Here is a 20,621-nt window from a genome sequence, read left to right on the forward strand (position 1 = left end):
TCATTGCTTGTTTACTATTTGGACCCTTTAAAATATTCGGTTCGGTTTCATCTGAAATTGGCCGATGTTCGGTTTGATTCGGCCTCAAAAATCGATATTCGGTCACTCTCTACTGACAACGGTCGGCTTGTCAGGGTCGAATCAAATGGCGAAGAGAGTTAAAAGGAGTCAGTTTAAGAAAAAGTGGTTGAAAATGCAGCGTTTGCTTTTGAATTAAATATGTTACAATATTCAAATTTAATCTGCTTAATATAAAACAGTATGCCAGTATCATGCGAGTATCTTAAGGTGTGATCGAGCCAATCAATCATTCAAGGGACCGGAACTCGAAGTGTAACCAATTAAAAAGGCCATAAATTTAGTTTGGAAAATTACTTTTATTCAATGCAAGGTAAAAATGTGTGAAAATAATACAAAATTAAGAATTAGTTTACTTTTGCTCGATATGACCACCTTTTGCCTTGACTATGGCCTTGAGACGGTCTAGAAAGGAATTACAAGCTGCCTGAATGTGACTTGCAGGTATTTTGGACCACTCGCGGACAATGGCCGTTTTCAGCGCCTCCGAACTGGTGAATCTTTTAGTTCGGACTTTGCTCTCCAAAATGGCTCAAAGAGAATAATCCATCGGATTCGCGTCTGGTGATTCTGAGAGCCATTGTATGGACGTTATGAAGTTCGGAACGTTGTTATTTAGCCATTCTTGGTCCACAAGAGCTTTGTGAGACGGTGCCGACTCCTGTTGAAACGTCCATTGTCCGCCATCAAAATATTTGTCTGTCCACGGCTTCAAATCAACGATTGAAGAGCTTCCATCTGCGGTTACAGCGGCCCAAACCATTATCTGTGGTGGGTGCTGTCTCCTGATGGCCAATCGATGACTCAAATTCTCGTATGAACGGTCTATTAAATAAATCCTATTGTTTTGTGAGTTTGCGAATTGCTCAGTTTGAAAGAAATTTCTCGTCAGAAAACATAATGTTCGGAATTTGATTGCTTTCGGTCAAGTGAAGCAAGTCATTCCCCCTCTCAAGTCTGACTTGTTGCTGCTTTGGTGTGAGATAATGCGTCTTTTGAATCTTGTAAGGCTTGACTTTGAGATCATTTTTCAGCGGCGGATGTTATGGTCAGATATTTTCAATTCTCTCGCCATTTTATTGGCACTTCGTCGGGGATTTCGCTCAAGTCGCTTCTTTACTTTTTGAACCATTCCACGTGACGTTGCAGTCTTTTGATGACCACCTCCATGACGTTTCGTGATACTACCAGTATCATTGTAACGAGCAATGGTGCGATAAACAAAAATTTTATTTACTTTAGGGTGCTCGAGCTCACGAACAATCGCTGGTTGTGATTTTCCAGCCAAATATAATGCAATCAACTATTACATTTGAAATCCATTACTGATTTTCTTTTTTCGCGTTTACTCTCGGCAAAATGCTTCCGCGCTTGTAAACAATACTCTGGACTGTCATTTAGCCAACTAACAAATGCATGGGCATAGGCTGGACGAACGATCTGAAGTTGGTTAAACTTCGAGTGCCGTATCCTGCACCACAATATGTACTGAAGCAATGCTACTTGCTTGATACTCTGTTGCTAATGCTCGTAATAATAAGATAATGAAGAAAGGCAATAGACACACACGAAAAATTGGGAAACGGATCGCTTTTCCCGACATAAAGTGAAATAGAAAGTAATGCTTGTTTTTAGAGTACGTTTTGACCTAATAAATTGTAAAAATTGTTAAAAAAAGAATATTAAAAAAATTGCGAAAGTTATCTATAACGAAAGAAGGTTTCTGATTCAGTTTTTTTTAAATGCCTGCAGAAGGGAAATTAAGTATTTTGATGAAATTTCGTCTTAATAAAAAGTGTTCAAAATCTAATTGCTTTCTATTTCGCTTTATATTGGGAGAAAAGTGATCCGTTTCACGAATTCTTAACCAGGTCAAAGATCTGGAGCACTCTGTTCCAAAGAATTAAATTCTTTCACTAACCAGAATCATGTTTAGAGTTCAGTCGACACCTGACCAACAAGTTGATTCCAGTCGGGCTTAATTTTTCGGTTTTTTATTATATTTATTAAATATTAAAACTACAGGCGCAAACTTTTCTTATTTGTCATCTTTCATCTCAATCGCCAAATGAATTTACTTTATTTTGTTTGTTTTGTTAGTGATGAGCAAAATACTGTAAATAAAGCGAAATCCAAGGCGTATATGGCGAATTCATATATTTAGAAGATTTCTAAGAAAGATAGAATACAAGATTGCGTCTTCCGAATTCTTGTTTGTGAAGAGCTAGAGTAAGAGAAAGGCGCCAAACACAACAAATTATACACACGCACACCCACACACACACTTTCTTGCTACGGCTTTTCCCGCTTTTCGTTTTCATTAATTTTATTACTTTTTCTTAATTTCAGAAACCGTCCTATTTTCATACAAAGAAAAACTTCCTTATTGTTGACAACGCTATGGTTTTCTAACGTTGGAGGTTTGAGTTAGTTCTGGATTAGTTAACCGCAAATCCAGTTCAAACCTAAAGGTCTAAAAAAACTCGTAAAATGATACTCCCACTTCAACTGTACTATGTTTCTAAAGTTACAACATAGAAACTTTAAAATGGAACTGTGTATGCGTTAAATGTAAATTTGGCTACGATTTTTCAAAAAAATTTTAAATTTTCTACCTCATTACGCCTATTTTTACTTCTCCTTTTTATTTCATTCAACTGATGGGCAGCAACTAAAAATGTGGCACCACAAAACAGAATTAATTCCAGACTGTGTGACTGTGTGTTCCTAAAATAAAATGAATAGGTTGTTTTTTCAAGCAATGTTCACAGAGTAATAGAACGATGTAGAGAATACAGAAGGTGGTATCTTCCGAAAACCATTACTTTATTCTTGACGAATTTGACAATTGAGTGACGTCAGCACAGAAAATAAACAAATGCGTGCATGTATGCAAATGCATGCAGGCGTAGATGTATGTGTGCACTATTTATTTTGTAATTCTCGGCTTTCCACTTAATTTCACTTTCTCTTCTTCTTCATCCTGTTTATTTATTTTATGTAGTGACGTAGAGTCCCTTGAGAAGGCGTAATCTTGTTCTATGTTTCTTGCAGTAATCAAATCGCTTAGCGAACTTTGTCAAGCGGAGCAATGGCGTAGGATGATTGATATCCATCTTAACATGTCGCCCAGTAAAACGGAATCACCATTAAAATGATCAAAGATTTAATTGTCATGTATCATTTCGTCAGACGAAATTCTTTATCGTTTTATATATATGTGCAACCTCATTTACGGTAGTGTGCTTTAATTTTGACTTTCGTTCGCCGAAGTTCGCTCAGCGTTTTAATTCTGTTTATACGTTAAAGCAAATCACACCTTAATGCGAATTCGACGTTGCGAATTGCTGATCGCTGTTGACTTGCTTCGGTGCGAACGTGCGCACACTTTCGCGATTCTTCTGCTTTGAAATCGTATTTACAATTATCACTTTTTATTTCTGTTATTTGTATTTTATTGTTTTGTCATGTAAAATAGGATTATTTCAAACGTTTTCTATCAGTTTTCCTACATTAAGCATTTTTTTCTTTGAATTTAATGTTTTTATAATTTTTTTCTTTGACGCTTTCAAATCGCAGTCAACTACATTCGTGTTGAATGCGTCAAACAAGACACATACACAATTTTAAATTGTTGGCACGGCACCGCCATTAAGTACGTGGTGTTTGGCAAGAGCTTTATTAAATAAAATATTGCATAAAGTACTTAGCTACGTTATTCTGGACAAGATGTTGATAATCGTGCCCGTAAAGTGCTTCATGCTAATTACGATCGAGCTTAAGTTAAATGGCTTGCCGTGCAGGCAGAACTCTACCCACTTTCTTGCAGCGTGATCGGCAGAAAAGCAAAAATACTACATTTGGAGGATTTATTATATAAAATATTTACCAAGCCATTTACTGAATATTTACAAAAAAGTAACATGTAAAGAAAAGTTTTTTGTACTGACGAAATTCTCCAATAACTAAGTAACAGTTTTCGAAAGCCCCACCTTCTGTATTCTCTACATCGTGATGATGAGAGGAGTCGACTTATTAGGGAGAGGGTGGGAGATTGATTAATTGCGGATGACGACCGGGCGATTACTGATTTACGGTTGGGTTAACCATTTCATGCGATCAGGATTTTAATAGCAAAGTCTTAGTCCGGGAGCCAGGGGTCATTTTGACTTCATCATTTCATGCCGACTGATTTTAATACTGAAGGCAGACGCCATCCAATGGATGACAAACCAACCGTCAGCTGGTTGAACTTGTAAAATAAATTAAAAAGTAAAACTACTTATGCCGATTGAAATTTTTTTACATAATTTTGGACACATATAAAAATATAATAATGATGGTCAGCTGCGTTTATAGCGGTGGGAAGACCGTCAGCCGAAGCAAGAATGTATCATTGCGTTCAGCTGAGGTATTTTCCCCCCTCTACGGCGCAACTGACTATTTTTTTTTATTTTATGTACTAAATGTCAACAATACATGAAAAAAATTTCAGCCGGTATAAAATGAGTTAGTAGAAATTTTTTTTCGACACCTTTCGTACCCTCCCACAATCATACCCAGCGCGGGTGCGCCAGCTGACGTTCACTTTCGTTATTCATGAAAGCTAAATCACAAGTATAGTCAAGAATTTAACGGTATAAAAACGCAGTCCAAAATCGACCCCTGGTTCCCGGACTATCTGCTCTATCAGCAGCAAAGAAATGACAGCCAAGATGCCTAAATCTTAGCGCATTGAAAGCAGGGCAGTTAAGGCGAAGTTACTAAGATGACTCCACCTCATCCACCACACAGCTGACAAAAAGGTATTCGAAATAATGCCGAGTTTTACAGCATGCATTCCTTGCGAACAGTGCACCCACGAAATGCGAGAGCTAATATTTTGTTAGCTTCAGAAGATGCCTCGAGTGCCTCCGATTCACATATGTATGGCCAGAAAGATTTCGCGAACTTACTTACTACTGCGAGTACCCTAATATGTATCATAGTATATTTCAATGAAATCTGGAGCACACATTACTCATTGCTTAAAAAATTTTGACGTAGATAAAACTTTGAAAAAATGGGCGGAACTACGCCTGCTTTTGGGTTCATAGAACCGATTTAGATATAATTGAAATCGGACAAAACTTTTTATATACTAAGACTAAATTTTCGCGCGTCGGTCATAAATTACATTTGCTTTATATGGTGTGGGGATATAAAGCTCGGTCCGGACTGAATTTTGCACTTCTGTACAGATTGTCAAAATTTTGTTGGAATAATTTTCGCTTAGAATGGGATGCTATCTCGTGAAAAGCACCACAGCCGCACGATTAATTTTATCAAGAGAAGTGATGGGAACAATACTTTGTCGATCATATAATAATATTTTTTATCCCAACTTTATTTTTTTTTAGATAGACGTTAAGTTTTTCCCAATGTAAACTTCTTACTCTATTCACAAAGGTAAGGGTAGAGGGTCGCTTTCTTTTTCTCGGGCACCGTCCCTTTGTTAGTATCTGTCCTAAAAAAAATGTCTCCCGGGAAAGTTCTACTTTTTATGATCTCATGCATTTTTATTTTCCTTTACAAAAGTATTTGTATACATATGTATGTATAAAGAGCCAAATGAAAGAAGCGAAGTAAGTATTGATGAACACTGGAACAAACTAAAAAATCTTATTATTAACAGTGCAAAGAACTCAATCGGAGAAAGGAGATCGGAAACATATGAATGGTACGATGAGGGTTGCCGCAAAGCAAATAATAAAGGGTTTTCCAATAAGAGGTGTTATTTTGATATTCCAAGAAAAATGCCATTTTTTAATATAAATGATCGGATGTTTATTTCATTATAAAGAGGAAGGTATGCCCTTAATAGTGGAAAATAACATCAGGCAAATGAACACCACGACCCTGAGCTGTTGGCGTAGACCTTCTCTTTCACGTGGCCTCAAAGAAAAAAATCACAAGGTGTTAAATCACAAGACCTCGGTGGCCAATTGTGATCACCTCTTCGAGAGATAACGCGCTCCGGAAACTTGTCCCGTAAAAGATCAATGGTTTCGTTGCTTGTGTTGCACGTAGCGCCGTCTTGTAGAAAATAAACGTTGTCCAGATAAATACCATCCAATTACGGCCATAAAAAATCGTTAATCATCTAGATATATAGATGATAGATTCAAAATAACTCCTGCTATTGGAAAACCCTTTATAAAGTAGCAAGGGAGAAAAGCATACGTCGAAAGATGTTCGAAAGCAAGCTTTCTTGCATATCAACATAAGATAAAAGAAGCCTAAAAGATAATAAGGACAAAGAAAAAAATATATATGAAACAACAAATTGAACAAATTGAAAGAGACTCCGCCAATAAAATTGTGAGATCCATGTACCAAAACATAAAAAGACGGACAAAAGCTTTCCAACCAAGGACCAACGTTTTTAAGGACAATAATGGAAATATTATTAGTGACAAGCAACAAGTGATAGAAAGATGGAAACAACATTCCACCGAGCTCCTCAACGAAAGACATAGTAATGATAATGATAATAACAATGAAAGAGAGAAGATCCATGCAGCTGAGATATTGATTGAGTGACCTACAGGGTGGGCCATATAGCGTTTGCTTTTTGAACCACCTATTTTTTTGAGAATGGTAACACAAATGACATGCCATCTTGTAAAAACCATTTGGGAAAAGAATAAAATACCAAATGAATGGTGAACAAGTGTAATAGTGCCAATACATAAGAAGGACAATAAGACTGAATGTCGAAATTTTCGAGGATTATCGCTATTGAACGTTGGTTACAAAGTTTTCACAAATATTGCGTCCGAGCGTATCAAAGTGTATGCTGATAAAATAATAGATGGATACCAGTGGCTTTAGAAGCAATCGATCGACAATTGATCAAGGTTGCCTCGTAAACCAAATTTTTGTAAAAAATGTCGAGCATAACATTGATATATCCTGCCTATTTATTGGTTTTAAACAAGCGTTTGATAGTCTAGACAGAAAGCAAATCAAACACAGTTTCCAAAAACTTGGCATTCCGTTGAAACTGATTGAACTGGTTCTCTGCACGTTGAAGAATACTACTAGCAAGGTGCTGGCACAATGCGAAATGTTTAAACCCTTCCAGGTCCTGTCTGGTGTTAAACAAGGTGACGCATTGTTCGTTCTGATTTTCAACCTTCAAAAAACAAATGAATTCGCATATTCAGGCTGTTAGAAACAAAATCAAAAATTATAGTACTGAATGTCAACGTCGAAAAAACTAAGTTTATGCTACGCTCAGCACGTAATATGGATGCCAACAATCTAGCTATAGATAAATTTTGTTTTTGAAAATGTAAATGAATTCAAATACTTATGATTCGTTCTATCAGCGAGTAAAGACACATCAATTACAATAGATGAAAGAATTAAATCTGCTAATAGATGTATTATGCAAATATAAAATTATTCAGATCAAAGGTTTTATCACGAAAGCAGAAAATCAAGAAGAAAATCTACGGTCCTATTCGGCTTCAAAACGACAAGTATCGCATCCGTTGCAACAACGAAATTGAAAACCTTATTGGTGGTGAAAATGTAATATGTTTTATTAAAGCACAGCGGATAAGAATGCCCAACGAAATAACCCAAAAAAGGGTGTTTACTTTGCGTCCACTTGGAGGAAGAAAGAGAGGCCGACCAAGAAAGAGATGGCTTGATGACGTCGAAGCAGACTTAAAAGCGATGAACGTTCGTAATTGGAGAAATGATACAAGAAATGAGGAGAGACTGAATTGCAGGAGGATTGTTAATGATCTACCATAGATTGTGAAGTTAAGAGAGAGAAGAGAGAAAGAGAGAGAGTATGAAGTTCACACAATTTTTATAAGTCCCGTTTTATCGAAGCGTGCTTGTTTATTACAAAGTGTATTAAACCAGGTCAAATCAATATCTGCTTGTTTTCGTTTTCTGGAAAAAATATTTTCGAATTCATTACGAAAATATTGCCATACGCCCTGGGAAAACCTTTCGTATTTCATATGAGAATAAAACAAGAAAAACTCAGTACTTCCACAAATTGTGTATTGAATATATCATCCAATGCTGTAAAATTATTCTCAGTTTTGCCGATGGTTTGCCGAATAGTGCGTTCGATAGGACGGTTATGGACACCACAATTTGGTCTGAGCGCGCGATGAACACTTTTCACACAGCGTCGATTTTCGTAATACATTTGTATGATTTGAAAACGTTTTTGAGGCTTAAATCTTTCTATGATGAAATGTCAAGTAATACTGAAAAAAATTTATTTAGTTTGACAGTATTCATGCGTGATCTGTCCAAACAACCCTATTGCAAAAAGTAACTACAATCTGATCACCCGTTATAATATACACAATATATGTATATATTTACCTTAAATATAATAAAATAACCACACAGATAAAAAAAAAAATCAGCTGAAATCTCTCACCCACCCTGGTAAGTTTGAGAAAATAAAATGAAAATTTGACAGCTTTGACGCAGGGCGGAATGAATGTGACATTATTGTGAGAAAAGGAAACACAAAAAATCAAAAATAATAGAATAGATTGGGTACTCCAGAGGACCATTACTTCAGTACAGAAAATAAACAAAAAAAATTAGAGGAAGAGTAAGCGAGAGTAAATGGAAAGCCAATAATGATAGAATAAATAGTGCACACATACATTTGCAGACTGTTTTTATTTATTTAATTTTTTGTATCTACCAGGTGGCGCAAAATTAATCATTCAATCGGAAGATTTCGAAATAGCAGGCAGTATACAAACATACAAGCAATGGAGCGCGTAACGGTCAAAATAAATATTTCCAGCACTCAAAATAATTTTTTTCATTTAATTAAAAATTTGCGTACGCGTTATTTTGAGAGTAAAACTAATTAGTTTTTATTTTGAATAAAATTTAATGAAACTTTACAAATTTTTTACATAACATTAACTCATTATATTATATGTATATCTATAAAATCATTCAACAAAATTTCCATTAGCTGCAATAACCTCCTCGATCCGGGTACGAAAGCGATTTCATACCCGAATAAAATGCTCCTCATTCACATTGATCATAAAGGTATTAATTGCAGCCTTCAGAGCAGAGATGGTGTTGTGATGACGTTTATTGGTTTCATGCTCAACTACGCCCCATACGTAGTAATCCAGGCGATTGAGGTCAAGGAAGTTAAGCGGAGATAAGTTCGGTGTTATGGGTTATGAAAATCTTCAACCATCCAATCTTGTGTCGCCATCGCTTTGTGTGAAGGAGCAGAGTCTTGCTGAAAGATGTATGGGCTGTCACCTCGTACACTATCAATTCAGGGTTTCACTACTGGCTCTGAAACCTCGATATATGCATCAGAATCCAGTCGAAATCCTTGAGTAAAAAAGTGTGCTGGCTTGACCTACCCTTTGTTGCTCACAACACCTAAAACCATAACATTAGGTAGAAAGTTCCTGTGTATGATAACAGGAACCTCTGGAGGTGTGGCACATAGACATCTGCGATTTCTGCGATTGGTCTTTTGGTCTTGGTCAACATTTTTTTCATCAGAAAAAAGGTATAATATCTCAGGCACTTCAGGGTATTTAATTTTGCTTAGAAGGTGTTTTTATCGGATTACTCGCTGTTCTCTTGTTTGCTCCGGCATAAACTGTCTTTTGCGCATAACGTGGGATTTCTACCGGATATCTTCATGGACAACTCGACGGATAAGACCCTCAGAAACATTAAGCCCCCTCGCAAGTGCCCTTATTGGTTTTGAGGGGTCCTTGTTAATGATCGCTTCAGATTAGAGATTTCTAAATCGATGTGATTTCCACGTATGACGACGATAAAGGTATGTTTCTTGAGTTAAGTTGTAGTCCTCCATGTTTTATATGAAAAATGAAACAAAAAATAGTGGTTTCGATGAGGCTATCGAGTATTTTTGGCCTAAAGATCATTAAGCATTAAAATATTGAAATAGTATCTTTTTGCCTTTTTTAAATCAAAATCACAATTTAAATTACCCGAACACACACAGAAATTGAAATTTCGTCTAATTTGCCGGGTTCAGTAGCAGCTGCACTTATCGTCACTCTAACTTTAGAGCTGACCCGAAACGAAAAGTTAACCTTTAAATAAATCCATTGCATTGAGCTACAAGAAAAAAATCACTAAGATTGAAATTTCGTCCTGCATCCAAAATCCTTTGAATTGTGTTGAAAAATCTAATGGAAACGGGTTTGTGTGCTTGGAATCAGTTGCTCAATATATTTATGGAAGTATGCGTGCAATAATGTCCATAAGTGTACACATATTTAAGTATTTCTATTCGTAAATACTCATATATACATACATACATATATGTACATACTCGTATGTGAATATATCCGCCTAGATGAGTGCTTGTTTCGTTCCGGTCTCCATAGAATGGAGGAGGGTAAAACTGCGCGCGACGCTGCTGTGCACCTAAGTCCCAAACGTAATTTCCCGAATTCATTGAACTGCGTGAGTGTGAAAAATAACAATTTAGATAAACATTGCGTCGCCATAGGTCGCGCCACTCAGCCACCTCCCAAAGCAGCTAGCAGTCAGCAGCGTTTTGCGCCAGTCTTCGAGCTTGGCCCCATGCGTCTGCTAACCTGCCACAGCAGCGGAGTGTTGACATTGTGCTTTCTCGTAAAGCGCTTGACACATCCCCACCACATTGGCAATTGGACGATGAACATACACACAAAGCTCTAACCCCTACTTTCGTCTACCTAAGTCGGCTTTGCTAGTGTCGATTCGCAGCGTCTGTGGCATTAAAGAAGGCCGTTTGGCTGGTCGGTCGTTTGTGTGTGTAGGTGTAGTTGTGTTGATGGTGGCGCTTGTGATGCTGTCAGTGGTTGATGTGACACAAAAATCATATTAATATAAATTAACGATGTGGAAAATTTAGTTTAGTAGTGAAAATGGCAGTGGATGAAGTAGATGTGGATGTTGGATCCAACAATGCCTTCAATGACCTAAAAGGTGACGAAGTCGAACTGCATTGAAATGCCAATGCGGAAAGTACAATTGATGTCAACTGATGTACAAATTTACTGAAGTTATGGTGTTGCAGATAGACATGAAGGTTAGAGCATCACGGGCAACAAATGTGCTAAGTTTAGCACGCCTGATAAACATTAGTCACGTCAAATGCGCAAATCTTTTGCATGAAAAATCGTCGACCGCCTTCACAATCGATTTGAATGCCACACATGTTACATATGTATGTATGTACATATATTTATTAACTTATGCCAAGTTATTTCATGTATTTTGTTTAATTTTATTTTATTTTTGTTCTCTTAAGCATGTATTTTGTAATGATTACAAAATATTTAAATTAATATTAGGATTCATATATGGTATGCACGAGTATGCACATTAGGTTTTTGGCCGAGCTCCTCCTCCTATTTGTATTGAGTGTTTTGATTTTTTTCCACAAATTGAGGAAACTACATGGCTGACTCCGAACGGCAAATGGTTTTTTATGAGCAGCTTTTTTATGGCAGAAATACACTCGGGCAGAAATACACTGTTGAGGGGCGATCCCTAGTAGGAAAAAACTTCCCTATAATTGCACGAAGAATGGTAGTCGCACTCTCGAATGTTAGTCACGCACCAACCCATTCGGCTATCGAGGCCGCTTACACTAGTTTACACCAAAAATGGTCCTCGGCTAAAAAGCGTTTTTTAAACTAATTTGAGGTCGCTGAAACCAAAAATGAAATTTATTTTTTTGAAGTGAAAACTTCTTTAGAATCGTTGGGAGTGATTTGAGAAAAAGTGAAACGAAAAAAGCGACACTCTTGGCTACGAAGATATATATTGTATGTTGATATAAACGTAGCGACGAACTAAATAACTTTTAGGCCAGCGCCGACAGCATGGCGCGGTAGCCGAGCGACTAGCAATGTGAGCTTCCGATCCAAAATCCTTGGTTCGAATCACAAGAAAAAAAATTTTTTTATACAGTTATTTTATTTTATTTTATGATATGTTTATGAGGAGCTTTTTTTCATGGCAGAAATACACTCGGTGTTTTGCCATTGCCTGCTGAGGGGTGAGCGCTATTAGAAAAATAGTTTTCCTTAATTTTGGTGTTTTCACCGAGATTCGAACTGACGTTCTCTCTGTGAATTCTGAATAGTAGTCACGCACCAACCCATTCGGCTACGGCGTTTGTTTAATTTTACTGATGCAAAAATGAGGGAAAATATTTGAATAAAGTTTGCTTACTGTTTACACATTTTCCAAAAGTGACGGAGAACCAAAAAAAAAGTCGATTTTCAAACAAATACGAGTGCATATGTGTAATTGTGTTAGAGTTTCGGTCACGCCCCAGCAAAACCTGCGTGCATATGTGTTTGTAACATTCAAAAAAATGTAATTGTGTTAGAGTTTCGGTCACGCAGGTTTTGCTGGGGACGCTCATAATAGCAACCGCGTGTGTATTTTTATATTCGTAAATATTTTCATTTTTAAATATTTACAGCAATTATGCCGAAAAATAATGCAGAAAAGTGTCGTGAATATCGACAGAAAAAAAAATCAATAAATAGCATCACGGAATTCATTCACGAAAATTTAATAAAGTATACACCAGAAGTATCGCGGATACTTAGAAAAGATTACGATAAAGTTCCAATGATTTTAAGTGGCGATTTTAACGTAAATTTTGCATTGGACACAGCGGTTCGTTCAATTGACTTTCTCAATACAACATTCAATTTAAAAATGTGTAACAATCGCACTGAATCGACAACACGATCAAAAACAACCATTGACGCGGTATTTCAAAGATATGTTGACAACATCGAAACCAAAGCATTTGTATCATATTTTAGCTATCATAAGCCACTCGTATCATTTGTTGAAATTGAAAACATTGAGGATGAATAATAATAAAATGAAGAAAATAAAATATGAACTTTATAGCAATATTATAATGAACTTATAATTATCTTGCTCCTAATGCTGCTTTCGTCTCATTCTCTCTCAGTTTGTTTTACGGAAGGTTTCACTTCTATCGCGTCTAACCGTTAGACTGGTATTTTTTTTTTTCAAAGAACGGTTTCCAAGATATTCCCAAAAAACCTGTTTTTTGTGCAATAGCGCAGTTATTATAATACCTGCAATCTCGAAAACAGTGCGCGCCATTTCTTTGAAGTGCATAAATTTCGAAAGGCACACATACTATATAACTTACATGGCAATATATAATTCGTGTCAATGGAAATCGTAGTTTTCGCGAAACAGCTGTTGAAAGTTAAAAAAAAGCATTTTTGACGTTATTTACTAAATTATCAAAGTTTATTAACTTTTTTCTGGAACAAACAATTTTTTTATATCGACATAAGATAGGTTTTCTGAAAGACAATTTTGTCACCTACATTTTAAGCCTAAGTTTGTCTGAATCGACGAAAAATTGTAGAAGTTATAACGTATTATGTGAATGAAGACTATTTCATCGTCTGTCGTACTACTGTGGTCAAAAAGTAAGGTGAATTTATTTGTCAAACTTCGCGGGATTAAAATTTCGCTCTAGTTATTTTTTTCATGAGTTGGCAGCACTGTTAATAACATATGGGCAAACTTTCATGTGAATGTCATTATCAGTACTATATTTACGCTTGTGTTTACCAAACGATCAAGAGTGTATTTTTCGATTTTTACAATGTCTGATTTGATTGAGCAGAGAAGTGCCATCAAATTTTGTTTGCGGAATGAAATTTCGGATGCGGAAACGTTTAGCATGTCGCAGAAAAATGTTTATAAGTGGTACGAAAAATCCTACTTTGACCCATTTAGAGTGCTCCAATCGAGTCCAAATGTATGACCGACCCCCACTAACTTTGGACGGCGGATCCACCCATGCCAGTGGCACACCCCCTGAAACTCCCATGGGGGGTTCCCCATACAATCATTTCAAAATATCACCATTTTTGGCCTTTACATGCGAAAAGAAACTAAAAAGTTCGACCCAAATTGGGGGACATCAGAATTCGTTTTAGAGGTATGGTTCCTTCGGCAAAGTTTCTTATTTTGATCCCTAGAATATGATTTTCACAGAGCAATGGGCGATTTTTTTGCCTCCCCACAAATCGACCCGGCATAATATATATGTATATATAAATTATATTTAAGCTTATTATTAAGTTATTATTCTATATAAAAGGTGTTGATTTTGAATAAAATACGATTTTTTAGGAAATTAGTGTCATTTCTCTTTTTTATGATTTATCTCCTCCTTTAACTCTTGAATTGTTGCTGGCGTACATTTTTTCTTTCAAATAACCCTAAAGAAAGAAGTCCAACGGGGTCAAATCACATGCCGCGGCCATCAAATTTTTTGCGCAAAAGAGCCATTGTTTCGTTAGCTGTGTGACAAGTGGCACCGTCCTGTTGAAACCACATATCGTCCACATCCATATCTTCTAATTCGGGCCATAAAAAGTTCGTTATCACCTCACGATAGCGAACACTATTCACAGTAACTGCCTGACCAGCCTCATTTTGGAAAAAATACGGTCCAATGATGCCGCCGGCCCATAAACCGCGCCAAACAGTCACTCTTTGTGGGTGCATTGGTTTTTCGGCAATCACTCTTGGATTATCATTCGCCCAAATGCGGCAATTCTGCTTATTGACGAATCCACTGAGGTGAAAATGTGCCTCATCGAAGTGCATTTTGATTTGAACGCCCGTTTTCATAATAAGCCTGAATAACTTTAACGCGTTGCTCGATTATGTATTTTTCCATGGTTCAAATTGAGTTAGTCTGAAATTGAAAAATGTCAAATGAAATGGATGCTTCACATTCAACATAATTTAACCACCCTTTATAAGTGTATGCATTACTGTTTTTTTCTTCGCTATTTACTTTCGATCATTGACTCTGTTTCTACAGCTATATAGTACTTTCCGTTCTTCTTATTTCTATTTACCTAACTCACCTACATATACTCTCTCAGGCTCTCCACTTACTGTTTTTTCCTCTCCGCTATTCCTTTAATCTTAGTTTTAAGAAGTAATATAAGGACAGAAATTTATAAAGAGTATCACTTTTGAATTTTTAATCGGACGTGTGCGGTGTTCTTTTTTAATTATGCAAACAGGCAATATTAAATTAATTTCCCGCTTCCCCCCATATAAAATTTTTAAAAAATTTAAATATCTTCACAAATCAGTGAAGATTTTTCAACATCGCTTAAGCAAGCATTGTTTTGTTCTATCCACGATTGCATTTTTTTAGCTTTGGAAAGAGATGGAAGTCTTTAGGGGCCAAATCTAATGAATACGGTGGATGCTCCAATAATTCGAACTTTAATTCATTGATTTTAGCCATTGTCAAAATGCTCTTGTGTCACGGTGCGCTGTCCTGATGTAAAAGAATTTTTTTCTTTTCCACGAATTTTTGCCTTCAGCATTTCTAAAAGGTTACAATAATATTCAGAATTTATTGTTTTACCAATTTGCAAGTAATCCACAAACAAAATTTCTTACGCATCTCAAAAAACTGATGCTAACATCTTCTTGGCCGATTTCTGGACACGAACTCATTTCGGAGCCGAAGAACTAGGTGCACACCACTCTTTGATGAATCATCGCACAAAATCGACTTCATCCTGTCGAAAACGCTCAAAATGGTGCTGAGACAGTCGCAATCGAATGTGTTTTTGTTCCATTTTTAACGAATGCGGCACCCATTGTGGACACACTTTTCCGAAATCTAATGCTTCAGTCAAATTATTGCTTACACTGCCCAATGAGATGCCTGGGGCTTTTTCAATATGATCCTGTATTTCTTCTACGATTTCTGGTGCTGTTGCTGGTTTTTGGACGTTCTTGACGTGGATTGTCTTGAAGGTTTGTACGACCACGTTTAAATTCAGCAACACACCTTTCTACTGTACTAATTGATGGCGAAAAGTCCTTATACCCTTTCAACATTCTTTCATAAATTGCCTTCGATTTTAAACCTTGCAGAATTAAAAATTCAATCACCGCTCGATACTTGATTTTTCCATTGTAGGAAATACTGTGAAATAGATACAATTTTACAATTGCAAGAATCGAGGTGTGCAAGAATCGAGTTTCTACTGTACAATAAAAACCTTTGCATTTTGTTTTTCATTATTGGAAGTAATGAATTGTATTTTATACTTAAGTGGAAAGTTGAATATTCAGTTAATAAATATGTAGTATGTACATGCATACATATCTATATGAAAATATATTTCCATACATGTCTATACCATATGTATGTATGTACACTGTACAGGTATACTACAAATGATCAATTCGCAGCACTTTTATCTTATCTGGCTGCTTGTTATTGTTGTTATATGGGGCTCTAAAATTGTACCTATCTAGATAAATAGGGTTGCCGGTGGTACTCGTATTGTGTATGTATGTGTTAACATATATTGTACATATATGTATGCGTATTATATCCCATGTATCAGAGGGAGTGGGTGCAAACAAACCGAATAAACACCCGGAGAATTTGCATTTTGAGCCACTATCGAATACCCAATAATCTTCCACCGACCACAATGGCAATGCCAATTGATAAAGTTAAATTATATAAACACAATCGATGGGTACGCGTTCGTAAGTTTAAACGCATACATACATATGTACATACATACATACATGCGTACAAACATACTAATACTAATAAATATCATACATACGACGGAGACCTGAAACCAGTCGTCTCTATTAAATTGAAAGTTTGCGAAGAGTTCAATTTCAGGTTAAGCTAATCGCATTTTCACCCCTTCCGCGCCACCAAATAATGCAACTGGCTGATAATGGAGCACGGACAGATGTGCGGTTAATTTAATGAACGAACGTTTTTATTTGCGTATTTGGAATGTAAATAAATACATATATACTATATAATACATTTATACATATGTATGTGTGTATGTGAGCATTTTGTATGTGTGCGTAGACACGTATGTATGTATGTTATATAGGCAAATGTGTGCGTAGTTGCAATTGCGATAGCGAATACAATTTGTTTGATTTGGTTTGATTTGATTGGATTCCATTCTACACTTGATTCAAGCCCCCATTCGTTCGGCAATTTTCTCACCAACCAATTTGCCAATTTTCTTACCATTTTCTTATCGACTTGTGAATTAAATGCAATGGGCATAACGGTGTACTTTCAATGCGAGAGCATCAATATACATACATACATATGTCTGCCCATACATATGTATGCATTTATGTATGTGAACTTTATACTTAACAACAACAATATATTGCGATTTAAAACCATAGCAAGTGAAGGCTTTCGAAAAACTTAAATTGATAAGCTTTTGAATAAAGCGAAACACACAGCCTTTCTAAAATCAGATACTGAAGTAGATTCACAGTACCACGAAAATTTTCTTTTTGGGCTCAAGAAATTGGTTATGCAACTAAAGTATTTTTGTCGCCGAATCTCAGACAGTTGACTGTTCGGTTGAGTTCCAAAACGATTCAAACATTACTGGGACACAAGCCAGATGATTTGTCAAATTTTGGTTTGGATATTTCTATTAACTATTCTGAACGCGCAAAGTAGTACAATAAATAGTGAATAGCGACCGAGATATTACAAAAATTGTAAGGAGATCAGTGGCTGAGTTGCAACGAAAAATCAGTTGCTTTACTTATAGGTCACTTACTTACTTTATATGTAAGAAAGTACAGGGAAACCCTCATTGAGCGAATACTCACGGTCAGTCAACTTTTGTCCGTCCAAGAGATAACGTAAATAAAAATAAATATTACATTACAATCAATAAACTACATACCATACAACTAAACATACGAAGTTTATTAAAATATAAGGTGCTACCACCAACTGGTCTGCATCGAATACTTTCAGAGGTGTAGCGTTTGTATTTTTTCGGACGACATGATCCAGCCAGCGTAGCCGCTAGATCTTTATTCGCGGCACTATGTCTATATCGCCATGAAGCTCATACAGGTCATTGTTCTATCGCCTATGATACTCGCTGTCGCCAGCGTACAAGGGTCCAAAAATCTTCCGCAGAATCTTTTTCTTAACACTCCAAGGGCGTCGCATTTTATATTGTCATCGTCCAAGCTCCTGCGTCATACGATAGGACGGGCAAGAAGAGGTCCTTGTAGAGTGTTAGCTTTGTTCGTCGAGAGAGAACTTTACTGTTCAATAATCTACTTACTCCAAAATAGAACTTGTTGGCAAAATAGATTCTCCGATTCTCCGAGATTACAATGCTGACACTATTATCGGTGTTAATGCAGGTTCCTAAATAAGCGAAGTCGCTTATAACTTCAAAATTGTAACTGTGACGTGGATACCGATACGCGAGTGTGTCTTCGTTTTGTCTTGTCTTCGTTCACCACCTAGGCCGTTCGGTTTGGTTCTATATCTAGCTTAGGATATGCCGTGTCGGTTTTAAGACCGAGGATGCCAATATCATCGGCGTACGCCAGCATTGTACGCTCTAATAATAAGTTGTAACAAATTGTGCCTGAGCGATTACTTTAACTTAATTATTTAAGTTAATTAATTTTACATTGTGACAAAATTATTTACATTACTAAGAAACGTAACCATTATATTTCCATGTACTAAACTTGTTCAAAATGAAGTCATGGACAATTTTAAGAAAAGCCGTTCCCACTCACTTCCTTACGCATGCATGTACGTAATCTGAATCTTAAAACTCTAACATCCTAATCTGAAACCCTATATCGTAAATATCATACACTCGTTCAAACAATAGTTGTTCGGACAACAATGAAGTAATGTATAGTAAGTGATGCCTACGTTGGCTTTTTATATAGTATACCATCAACACAATCCCAATTTTTTCGTAAAAAAAACACCTGTCATAACCCCGGTTACATTAGCCAATCAACTTATCCCTTCAAAATCGCTGAGAGCCGTTTAACGGTCTGATGTTGGCCATACCCCTGCGTTCTGTACTTCGTGGTGTCAATATACCAGCGATAAAAATAATAGCAGACAAAAAATGTAAATTAAGACATAAGTTACAGTTTTGCACTCGTGTATTTTGATTGATGTTTTGTCATTTTGATAAGAATAAAATATCTATTAATGCGATGTACCGTTTTGCCTGTTTAAGTTCTTTGATGTGTTTAGGCATACTAAGTGTGTACATATTTCTGCATAAATTCTGGTCTTCTGTACACTCTTCGTTCGCTCCCACATCTCGTTTGCTTTATTGAGAGGACGCGAGCACTTAGAAATCTGTGATTTGACGTGGCTCTACAAATTTCCAATTGGATCTGTCTGGAGATTGTGGATGCTATTTTAAATCAGCAATTTTTACTTTTTTATACTTTTTCACAATATGTATGGTGGGCTTTGGGTCATTGTTCATTTTTTTTTTCTTTTACTTCTTCCCATTTTTCAATTACTTCTGGCAAGCATATTATTGCAAGTTGATATGTAATGCCAAATCATTATTAATCAACCACTAGATTAGGTTACATTCTTTATGAGGTTTGCACTTCGACCTCACGGTCTTTTGTGCCCTCTACTTCGTCCAGATCCAGTTCACTTATTAAACTCAGGATAGAGCTGGGTTGGCTTGAGTGTATCTGGCTGCAGTTGGCGAACATGTCTTAACCTTCTCCGCGTTATAGCGCTACGTTCCAGCCTAATCGCCTACAATGTTTCTTAATTTGCTTTACATGATGCGTTTATTTTGAATTTGGGTTCTTGGTCCAATAACGGAACCGACCGTTTTATTAAAAATGGTTGATTTTAGTCTAATCAGATCAAATAACCTAAGCTTGAAGTTCAAAATGATTAAAAATGTGTTTATATTAATATGCTCCAAAATACTACCCTTATCTCAATCTGCAATCTCAATCTGGTCCAGTTTTCGTGCATTCCAACAAAATCCTGCTTTAACTGCACGTGGTTTTTGGTCTTCATTGGTTTGTTCCTTCTTCTCAGCTGCCTTTACGCTTAATTTGCAAATGCTTCGCCTAGCTCTCCACCGACTTGAGTTCAAAAGGTTTTTGAGAACATTTATCGATAAAAAAGTATTTTATTTTTTATATCATCTTAAAAAACTCACTTCATTAATAGCGCGTGCAATAGGCACGTTGTGATTATCTCCATAAAATGGTTAAAGATTCTGTCAGCTGCACTGAGTAAGTGCCATTGCCTGCATTAAGATGCTTTGAGAAGAACTTAAAATGCTTCTTAAACTTTCATGTACTCTGCTTGCGTTGAGAATAGACTCGTACAACATTCAATGGAATCGTACGTTATGATAAATATTTATTAGCCTCCCATATTTGCATACACGTCGACCTGGCCAATTTGCAAAAATATTTGCTTTTACTGCACACAAATTAGGAAATGGCAATTTGATTGTTATGACAATAACGGTACTCAATTAGTGCGTACGCATATAACAGCGTTCATGTAAAAATCTTCCATATAATGCAGCCCGATTGCACGAACGTGACATTTTCAACAATTC

General features: G+C 36.4%; 1 protein-coding gene across 1 annotated transcript in view; it reads right to left on the minus strand.

Annotated features, from left to right (window-relative positions):
- Nucleotides 1–20,621, minus strand: part of LOC129248396 (uncharacterized) — a 63,815-nt gene that overhangs the window by 4,065 nt on the left and 39,129 nt on the right. The gene's annotated exons all lie outside the window — the stretch shown is intronic.

Source organism: Anastrepha obliqua, chromosome 5 (genome assembly GCF_027943255.1).
Source record: "Anastrepha obliqua isolate idAnaObli1 chromosome 5, idAnaObli1_1.0, whole genome shotgun sequence".
NCBI classification, from domain to species: domain Eukaryota; kingdom Metazoa; phylum Arthropoda; class Insecta; order Diptera; family Tephritidae; genus Anastrepha; species Anastrepha obliqua.